The sequence below is a fragment of the Pithys albifrons genome, chromosome 3 (genome assembly GCF_047495875.1).
Source record: "Pithys albifrons albifrons isolate INPA30051 chromosome 3, PitAlb_v1, whole genome shotgun sequence".
NCBI classification, from domain to species: Eukaryota; Metazoa; Chordata; class Aves; order Passeriformes; family Thamnophilidae; genus Pithys; species Pithys albifrons.
The window spans coordinates 11263011-11273338 of record NC_092460.1 but is presented as its reverse complement, the minus strand read 5'-3'; positions in this window follow the sequence as shown (position 1 = coordinate 11273338).

The following is a 10328-nucleotide window of genomic DNA, read 5'->3' as shown; positions in this document are numbered from 1 at the left end:
AAATGTGCTTTGACTACAAGACATACTTCAAAAGCAAAACTTAAGCTGGACAGTAGGTGTTGCTGAAGGTAAAATCTGAGAAGCAGGACCTGTAACAACCAAATAAATACCCTGAGTTTGTGTAATAAGGATGCTTCGGCACTGGCATTAAAGGTTAAATGGTGTGTTTACATTTCTGTTGTCATAAATGTTCACCAAATTCTGAAGGGGTGTCCTGTGTCCGTAAAGTACTCTGGTAGTACGTTCTTTCATGCTGTAATACCAGAAATCTTATAGGCTGCAGTTGAAAATGCTCAGTTGTGGCTGAATCTGCTCTTTCGTCCAAATCACTCATAATTATGGCACTCTGTATCTAGACTGAAGCTCTGGAAAGAGTGGATAGTCCAAACAGCAAAGCTGTGTAAATTTTTTTAAACCTATTAGTGAAATTTATCCATTCCAGATCCAGGAGCGGTTATGATTATAGTTATTGTAAACATGGAAAACACTTAATCATCAAATTAGCTGATGGCTTTCCACATAGCATGAGTTTTAATTATATTTTGAGCACTGTAATTTGTCTTGAGTAACACAAGCAGCTAGTTGGCCTGTGCAAGAGCTGTGGGGGCAAGTCAGAGAGAAAAGGGGGAGTTGAATATTCTGCAATAAGTCTTGAAATGCCAGAATTAGACATGGAAGGTTTTTCCTGTGTAACTGAACTGTTCAAAGCTTCAAATTCTCACAACTCCCCTCGGAGCTGCTTTTGACAAAGACTTGAAGTGTTTACCTTTTTTCAACACATCTCATACTGGAAGAAAATTGAAAAATAGAAGAGTGTATTTTAGCTCTAAATTGGAGTTCCTACTTGTTTCAATCTTGTGCTTGTCAAGCCTCTCCCAAATGTTGGCAAGGGAAAAATTCCTTGATATGCTTTCAAAGAGATGAGAACAGTAGAGGAAGGAAAGATCAGGTTTTAACTAAAAGTAGATAGTAGATCTAATGAAGGAAGCCACATTTTCATGGCTTTGCAACATTATATAATCTGTTCTCCAGGTTGTAATAAAAGTAAATGAAGAGGCAGGTTTAAAACTCCTCAAATTACATTTTTTGGTTGTCAATACATGGTGAGTGTATACACCTCCATTAAGGTATATGAGCTCACCCTTTGGAGCTGAGTTGCATAGTTTCCAGTGTTGCCCCTAAATATAGCAACAATGCTTTCAGATAATTTCTTTGCATGGCAAAAACCTGAGCAGTGCTGGCTCAGAGGTGTTAGAATTATGTTTGGGAGGCAGCACTGATCGCTTGCTAACTGTTAAGGCGCGATGGAAGATACCCCGTGTTTATTTTGCAGATCCAGTGTCACTGATCTGCTGGCTACTGGTGGTTCCTTTTGGATGAGCAAACATGACTATCGTGTTCGTGGGCACTTTGTGGCGCTTGCTCTACGAGGGAAGAAATTATCAAATTACCAAAACCAGCTGTGTAAATGCAACAGACATATCTGGGTAGGGAAGAAAAGAAGGACTGTCTTACCTAGAGGTTCAAGTAGAGATAGCCAGATTTTGGAGGCTTTTTTGAGCTATACTTTTTTTTTTTAATAATTTCCTTTAAACAATTTGCTACTCTTACAAATGCATACAGTTGTTATGGTGGTGACAATCTAAAAAGTTTACTTCTGATTTCTATATAGAAAAATGATTTTCAAAAGGAAGGTTTGGAAGATTTTATTTATAATAACCAAGGTTTTAACCATTTGTCAGTTTTGTTTTGTTCACTGAAAGGACAGGAATATTATTTCTTTAGTTAACTTGGTTAAAAATTAGTTAGTGCAGTCTTTTTTTTTTTATTATTTCCCTGAAATACAAGAGTTGGGGGCTTCTGTACGTACCATCACCTATAAGGAATTCACTTTGTCTCCCTTTCCCACTACACCCCTCCAGGTGCCCTGCTGTGATGGATTTGACATGTCTGTTTTCTGCTGCTGCTCCATCCCTGCCAACTGCAGGTACACGTAAATTATAACTAAGTGGACTGAGAACCGAGGTTTGAAAACCTGAGAGTGTCTTGACAAGAAATTCCCTTTAAGTAGTACTTGCACTGTTGTTCCTGTTTGCTTTTAGCAGAGGCTGCTGGTTGTGGGTGGATGTTGACTTGCTTCACCACCTTCTTGCCTTGTAAAAATGTGACTCTTGGAAACCTGGCACTGACGTCCTTGTATAATCTTCCCCTGGACATGCTCTGACTTGGGGCTTGCGTGGTGTGTGGGCGGAGGGCAATTTAGAACACAGGTATCTGCACTGTTGGAAATGGTGATGGAGTGGAAGTCATGGGCTGGCATGGTGTTCAGGTAGGGGAAGGAGCCCAAGCTGGCACAGTTTGGACAGAACAGGAAAGAAGAGGTGGGGATGTGAAGGATTGGGTTCATCTGGGATTTTTCACCTACCTCACTTCTTTTTCTGCCTCACCTCAAGCAGGAAGAAAAATCATCGTAGAGCATCTGCCACCCTGTGGCTAAATCCCTGTGCTGAGATTGTATCAGCTGGGTTTGTTGCCAGGTGATGTGTCTGCTCCTTTCATCCCAGTTTTCCTGGGTGTAAGGAGTGCTACCAACAAGTGGACTGGGAAGCAAAGACTTGACTATGCACTGTTCCATCCCTTTGCAGGCAGAACTTCCCTTCACCTGAGTCATTCTGTTCCTTTCCCCATCTGTCTCCCTTGATGACATTATTGCCTGCCCTGTGGGATATAAGATCTCTCTACTCTCTTTCACCAAAATAAGAGGCCCCATACTTTCCCTGTAGCAAACACCCCTATGAAGTAATTCCTTTCCCCTTCCTTAGGCACTTTCCAGGCTTTCAATTAGTCCTCCTCTCCCCATTGCATTTTTATTGCCCTTGAATATTAATTTTTGTGACCTTTGTCAATCCCCTCCCTCCTCCCACTTGAGGGACAAGCTTTAGAAGGATTATTGCTCTCAAAGGTGATGAAAGGTACTCCTTGACTGCCAGATTGGTATCTCCATAACACTGAAGGTCTCTGCAGGGCCAGGGAGGTGGAGGAAAAAAGCTTGGGAAATAGGCCAGCTGCCTCCCACGTTGGATGAAGCATCATTAAACAGCCCCTTCCCTTCAGGCTCTTCTTGTCTCTTGCTTTTGGTAAAGGATTTGAGTTTCTAAATTAGGAAGCCTTAGATTCTGCTATTGAGATGGTCACATTTAATTTAGTTTGCACTCTGCAGAGGCTGAAGTTCACCTCACTGATCCTGACCTCAATCAGCAGGAAATGCAGACTTTTAAAATGTGTTTTTGCCTTATACTTGGGTTTGCTTATCTGGGCAGTGACAGCAGAGGTTACAGCTTTGCTTTGTCTTGCATCTGTGATGTGACTGGGTTGGTTACTTAAAGTCTCTGAGGATAAACTGATACTGCATGAGTGAGAGGATTAGTTGCTGTTTGCACAGCATTTTAAAGTTATAAAATGAGATGTGTTAAGAGCAATGTCACTGACAGGATCTATTTGATGCAGATCTGTTTCTGGCTTATGGCCTGCAGCTCTGTTAGATCTCGTTGGGGGCCCTGTGAGACTTCCCTATTCAAACTCTGTAAGCAAGGTGAGGTGGGTTAACTGTGTGGCATCAGGTGCCCACCAAGCTGCTCTCTCCCTTTACCTCCTCAGCAGGACAGGGGCAGGAAATACAATGAAAAAGCTTAGGGCTGGACATAAAGACAGAGAGGCTATCATGGGTTACTGTCGCGGGCAAAACAGACTCAGCTTGAGAAAAAATAATTTAACTTACTGCCAATAAATACTGGAGTAAGATAGTGAGAAATGAAAATAAACCCACCCTCTGCCCCAGCTCAACTTCCCTCCCAATTCTTCTACCTCCTCCCCAGGGGCACAGAGTGATGGGGAGTGGAGAGCTGTGGTCAGGTCATACCACTTCATTTCCACTGCTCCTTGCTCACGCTGTTCCCTTGCTACAGTGTGGGGTCATTCCCAAGGAAAGCAGTCCTTCACAAACTTCCCCAATGTGTGTCATTCCCACATTTAAGTTTACACTTCTGCCTTCAACTCCTTCTATAATATCAAGTACAAATAAGTAGTTAGTGCTTTTGAGATGGGATTTTATGGCTTGGTGCTTTTCCTGAGGTCCTGCTGCTGTCCACAAAGCAGCGCGAGTATGGCAGAGCTGTGGTTTATATCGTACCATCTGTGCCTTGCCCCAGGATTCCAAGAGTCTGTACCTGTAATCCGGCTTTAAACTACCTTTGCAATTCATCCTAGTGGTGTATGACAGCAAGCACAGATTGCCCCTAAATACTACAGAAGATTGTTGAGCCTTGAGTTACTTTCTTCCAGCACAGTAGGAACAACAGCTGCTTTTGTCAAACATTGAGAAAGCAATACATTTCAGAATTCAGAAAATTCTAAAGATGAGTAGAGTTTGGACACATTTTCCTTACATGGCTTTTTTCTTTTGCTCTTAAAAAATAAAAAAAAAAAAGATTGGTTTCATCACACTTCTTGTTGTCATTAAAACCTTTTAGTGCTTTTTGTGTATAATAAAATACAAGACAAAAACATTGTGCCACCTCTAAACCCAGGATAAACAAATGGAATTAGCTATTCACACTTGTGTATCCCCTTATAAATATCTGTTTGGTTTTTTTTACTTCAGTTTTGGGGTTTTTTTACTTTGGTTAGTTGGGTTTTTTCTTTGGTTAGTTGGGGTTTTTTAAGATTTAATAACTCAAGGAAATGGAAGGTGTGAGGGGAGAGCATAAGGCAAAGAATTGATCTAAATGCAGCTGTCTTCCACAACTTTTTTATTTGTATCAGGAAATGGGCAATACAGTATGCACTAAAGATGGGGCATGTCCAGCTCTGACTTTGGCCAACACTGTGGCCTCTTCTCATGTCTTACATGGCATCACCACTTCCTCTGGCAGAGGTGAGTTGGTGGGCTATGCTGTGGAGTGCTCACCTTGCTGCTTTTTCATTGTTTCTGTGCTGTAAGTAGACGATTAATACCTGGAAGATCAAAATTGTTTTTCCAGCCAGTCCTAAAAATAGTAACGTTCATTTAAAAACTTAATGATATTCAAAGTAAAATATAAAAATGTCAAGGCAGTTACACTAAAATGTTGGAGTTTTTTATTCTTGTGGTTTCCTAAGTCATCCTAATAGAGTGATGGTACTTTAAATGTCTTCATTGATTATTACAGCATGAAAGATTGTAACCTTTAATTTGATGAGTTCTTACCTACTGTGAAAGAAACTGTTAGTCTATTACTCTTTATCGTTGCTTTCTGTTATGTTAAAATCAGGGTGTCAGTAGCTAAAGCAAAGGTAAAATACTGTATGGAGCCCTTCTTCGACCTCAGTTCCTGCATTGCTTTTCTTAGGTGACCTCAAGTAGCCATTAGAAGTCTTTCATTCCAAGCTCTTTCTCTTCAGAGATTCAGCACTCAGTGTAGAGAGCAGAATTAATCTGTTAGGAGAGTACACAACTTGTATCTGAACAGCGGAAAACATCCTGAAGGCACGTTCTGCTCGCATTCAGCCCACAGCCCTCACATTGAAAGCTTTGTAGAATTAGTAATCAATGCTTCTGATTTATGAAGGCCACAGGGCATCTCAGAAAAAAACTCAGATATGTTTGCATTTTTCAATTATCTTCTCAACTGCTTATAAAAAAAGGTGTCATTGTTTTAATTGCCTGTCATCTCCCAAGAATCTTTCCCTTAAACTTATGCTCTTAAACTTCTGAGGGAACTGTCCATGATAAACTCACTTTTAGGCTGGGCCGGATTTTGCATTTGCTAATAACCAGGAACATCTGGTTGTTACTGTCAAAGCCAATGGTAAACACTGGAAAAACATCAGGACTCTATAATTCTGTAATGAACTTTATCAGGAAAAGGTATCTTGAGCATTTTTAAAGCTCCTTTAGAGGTTTAAAAAGCCCTCTGGCTAAAAGCCAGCTCCAGTTTCTACTAATTTTTTTGTCATTGCAAAAATTAATTTTTTCTTTATCCTGTCTGTTTTCTAGTATGTTCTCAGGACAACAGTTGATTGGAATTGTTCTTTATCTTCCTCAGGAATTAACCTTGCGTGATCTCATAGGTTTCTATTAAAAACAACAAAATGCTGGAGTAAAAAGGGCTGTTTGCATGTGTCATGGACATAACTAAACTGTCACAAATCTCCTTTCCACTCACATAGTTCAATTTTGTTTACCTTTGAATTCTTGGATAGAGGAATGAGGTTACATCAGTGGACACAAAGCAGAGGTTTTACGGGTATTGGTTAGGAAGATGAAACATTTGGTTGAAATTCAAGTGACAGGAGGTGATTTTGTAATGAAAAATATTTATATAATGAACTTGTGAGTTTCAACATTAAAGGAGGATTTTTTTGAGGTGCCAGGTACTCCCTGTTAAGTAAGCGGTTAAAAATGCCAGTGTGATATTCCCTGTTCAACTCTACATTCAGGTTTGGTGCTGAAGCTGGGACATCCCTCTACTGTGTCCTCAGCCCACAAGATAAAGATAATCCTGACATTATTTCTGCTTTTAATTTACAAATGGGTTCTTATTAGACTCTGATTCTCCTCAGTGTTTGGTGCTGTGCTGCCAACAAGGTCCACTGCCTTTCAAGAAGGATCTGACCATACTTGGTAGTTTCTCCTCACACTGTGCTTTTGTAACTTGGGGGCCTGTGCTGACAGTGCTGTCTGATCTGAGAGAATCCTTCGTTTATGAAACAGAAGGAAAAAAACCCTACCTTGTCCAGATAAAACTGAAATTTTCAGTAAAACTGCTACTGTTTCAAATTAAAGAAAACTATGTAGAAGCAAAACTTATTTTAGGATTTGTTTTCATTTGGTGTCAGTGGAGTGTTTGGCTAAACAGATGATGGAAAGAAATCTAAATGTTTCCTATGACATACACAGCTAGACTGCAGTCTTGCAATATTAATGCAGTAACCAGCTCCCTGGCAAAGACTCAAGGCTTTGGCTACTCATGGATTCTAGCAGTAATGCTGGTAGGGATAGGGATGCAATACCAAATTCCTCTCCATCATTTAACCATTACTGCTACTTTATTTACACAAATGTTATTCAAGAAGAGGAGCCTCTCCAATTAAAACACCTCTCTAATAATGTGTGACTATTTGTGCTGAAGCTGAGATATGCACTGGACTTTTAATTCACAGCAGCAACAAGAAAAAAATGGAGTAGAGGCAGTGTTATTTGCATTGTATCTTATAGCCAGTAAAATAAGGTCTCTCTTTCAGAAGCATATGTAACTCATAAAATCTGAATATTGCTTTGAAGCATTGGCCTTGTACAGAGCTACACTGTGTAATTGGCTTTTTCAAGAAACCTCTGCATCATATGCTTTAAGGTATGTACTAAGTGATTTAATAGGGTATGTCATTTTTAATTACTGTGGAAGAGCATTCATAAGTATAAAAATGCAAGTCATGTCCTCTTGGCATTATCGCTTCTAAAAGCATTTTTATGTAACCTGCCGGAACTAACATGGTATTTTCTTTATCCTCTAAGTGCATGATAGTTTTACATTTTTGTGATCTGCAGGATGAGTTCAGTCCATGATTTGAGGTAAATTAGCCTTAACTGAGCTCTCAGAAAAACTGCTGCCAATTTCTGAGTTTAAATGGTCTAAAATTAGCTCATCCACCTCTACAATACATCACTGTCTTAGAAGCATTCTAGTTCTCTCCACCCTCTTAATACCATCTAATGCAGTATAATCTCTACTAACAGGAGGGAAAAGGCATGTCATTGTGCTCACCCCATCTGTACCACAGCGGCATCGAAGACCACTGGCCATCTGTAGAAAATAATTGATTTTTTTCTTTTTTTCTGATATTGAGTTCTTAGAAAATGATTAGAATTTAAAAATGACATAAAACTTCTTTATAGAAGTAGGTGATTTGCTTTGAAAAAGTGTCATGTGCAATTTAACCTGCAGTCTATTGTAATTGATGTCAAATGCCTTTGACAGTTATTTCATGATTTTCTCTTCTGTGCCTGTGCTCCAGCCCTTCATGATGAAAGAAAGCTGATGGCTGACAAAGGAGAAGCTGCTGTGCTGTTCTCATTGCAGCCTCCAAGCATTTGAATAGTTTTATCCAGTCCACAAAACGCAGGTGGAAAATCCAGCAAGCAGTAGTGCTGGGAGCTGACAGCAGGTTTATGGATTTAATGGCACTTGCAAAACACTGAAACATCATATTCCAGAAAGGAGCCTAACACGGGTTAGGCGGTTGGGTAAAGCTCTGAAGTTTTGAATGAGTAATAGATTTATCAAAGAAATGAAATTTCTGGGAAAGATCCCAACTAACAAAGTAAGCTCTTAGTGCTTAGAGGTAGAAACATGTCTTACAACAAGGCTGGAGCTGGCCATCTCCACACACAATTGAGCTTTCATCATCTACAACATTTCTATCAATATTTGAAAGTTTCCAGTAGTTTCTAGAGCTTAAAAATGTATAAAGCATTTGCTGCTACCCATTGAAGCGTGTCAGTGGGGGCAAGCTTTCAGCAAAAAGTGGAACTGTGTGACTTTACTTGGAAAAAACAAGGTCTGTTCTTCAGTAGAGGACCAGTAGAATCAAAGCTTATTAGCACTGAGTTAGGTAATCCTTTTACTTTCATGAAACTTTAGCTTCACATTATAATTTTCTCTTGTTATTTATTTCTTCTCTTTCCATGGCTAAGATTTAAGTGCTCCCTCTGCTAAGGAGAAAGGAGTAAGAACTTTGAGCATGTGGCATAACAGGATAAAGGATTGCAATTTTCCTGCTATTTGGTGATAAATCTGCAAAGTATATATTAGACATGAAAGAACCACTTCATCTTACCTGGACCAGGTAAGTAAAAAGACAAAGAAGGTGAATGAGTGCTTGAATAGGTGAGAGTTTTTGGTTCTCTGCTGTTTGCTTTCTGTGTAAGCACTTGTTACCTGAAGCTGTTTATGGTAAATGATGTGATCAGAGTCTCAGATAAACTGAATAGTTTAGCATCCCTTTTTTATGAACTTCACATTATAGAAGTTGTTATTCTGTAAAAGCTGTGACACGATTATAAAGGAAGATGTGCTGTTGTAGTCTTACATTTCGCTTCCTGAGTATCAAAGCTACTCAGGCTTTTATGCATTAATATAAGCTTCCACTTTGCTAATACTGCTTATTCTGCTGGACTAAATACGAAGGTACAAATACTGAATTGTAACCTCAGTGACAATGAGGAAACAGAGCAGAAAGTTTTGATAAAAAAATTGGAGTCAGAAAATTCATTTCCATTTTAATGGGATTTTAGTTGTGTTCTGAATATGCTTCAAATTTAAATCCAGCACTTAGAAAGCTCATATTACAAATAGGGTTGTATTTTCAGTGAAAGTAGACCTGTGTTTTCTCCTGAAGCACCTGGTCTGCAGGTAGCATTGTGTATGCAAAGAGGATTGTGTAATTGTTTATTTACATGGGTTACTGTGCTGATTTAGAAGCGTCACTGTAAGTGCAGAGTCCCTTTGTATTTTAATGAGAGTTTGGCATTATGTGAAGGCATGTTAGATGAAAAAAACCTAAAAAATATCTGTGGAGATACTGCTAATCAGAGAGCTGTATTTGCATGAGCTGTAGTCACAGGCATCCAGTGGTCTTATCTGCTGCAAATAATCAAGCAGCTTTATTAGTTTTGTTTTCATTTTATCTCAAGAGTAAATTTATAATTTCCCCCACAATGAAATCATAAGGAAGAAAAAGAGAGAGCTTAAGTTTCATTATTAAAAAAAAAAACACAAAAAAGAAAGAAAAGGCAATACTTATTTCTTTTCATCATTGTTCAAATATTGTCGCTCTTAAGTAGCAAAGAAAATATCAATTCAGATAATCACTGAATTTTAAAAGAGGTAGCATTTCCAAATAGACCCTGTTTTACTGTCTAATTAAATAATTCTAATCTTGCTAAATTGTGTTTGCTGTGTGATATAACAGTGACTCTTAGTTACTTTCACTGGCTTTGCAGTGAAGCTGATTACCAAAAGCTATTCTACTGTGTTCCTAGGGAATCACCAAGTGATCCAGACCAACAACTTCATTATCTCCTCTGTTTGTCCAATAGAAAAAAAAAAGGAACAGATTTAAGATATAAAATATAAACCAAATTGTTATTACACTCACAGTATGGACAATTCTTTCTGCTGTCTCTTTCTGCCATAGTAAATTCTCATGTCCTTTTCCAACAACAAAGCTGCTGCAATACTGCTCTTGTCCTGGCCAGGAAAGCATTACTTCTGCTGGTGTGCTCAATGAGT